The sequence below is a fragment of the Frankliniella occidentalis genome, unplaced genomic scaffold, assembly GCF_000697945.3.
Source record: "Frankliniella occidentalis isolate FOCC.00 unplaced genomic scaffold, Focc_3.1 Scaffold8, whole genome shotgun sequence".
NCBI classification, from domain to species: domain Eukaryota; kingdom Metazoa; phylum Arthropoda; class Insecta; order Thysanoptera; family Thripidae; genus Frankliniella; species Frankliniella occidentalis.
Genome location: NW_026267138.1, coordinates 2,116,009 through 2,116,629, shown reverse-complemented (window position 1 = coordinate 2,116,629; position 621 = coordinate 2,116,009). Strand labels below are relative to the sequence as shown.

The 621-nt window shown below is 43.6% G+C and overlaps 1 protein-coding gene across 1 annotated transcript in view; it reads left to right on the top strand.

Annotated features, from left to right (window-relative positions):
* The window catches only part of LOC113214926 (CUGBP Elav-like family member 1-B), a gene marked incomplete in the record, with an annotated part of 27,252 nt that overhangs the window by 15,168 nt on the left and 11,463 nt on the right, over positions 1–621 (top strand).

The window sequence follows — 621 nt, the reverse complement described above, 5'->3', positions numbered from 1 at the left end:
CAGGAAAGATATGAAAAACGTGCTGCGCTCAATTTAGGAAACTGTTCTTGGTTTCTTTTAACTAGTTGCCGTTTGTCACTGGATCAGGAATGTGGGAAACGTATCGTTCGACAGCCTTTTCATGCTTCACAATTTTGTCTAAGCACAAAATCTGTTTAAAACGAACAGGGAAGAGAGGAGGATGGAATGGAATTAATCTTTAACATGCTTTTTATTGTCGGTTTTCATCAATTTCACTAAATGAATTTCTCAAACTTAAACAAACAGATTAGGTATTCAGAAAGTACGTCCGCCATTCGCCGATGCAAACCTGCTTTCAGCCTCCGCAGCCCCATAACCCCCGTTAGGTAGGCAGCATCTTTCCTGGAGTGCACGCGTGCACTACGGGGTGGCCTACCCTACGTCTCGCAGGCGTCAAAGCTCCCGTATTTAGCCGAACGAATCTGAGAAAACGGACGTGCTTTCTGGATGGTCCCTTGACAGTAGACCCCAGTCAAAGTTTCCTCATTTTTGATTTTCAAAAACTTCTTTAATGTACATTGAAATTGCTTGTGTGAATCCAGGGGCTACCATAAGAATGAAGGTTCATGAAAAAAGCGCCAGTTTACCCGGCCAGTAGTC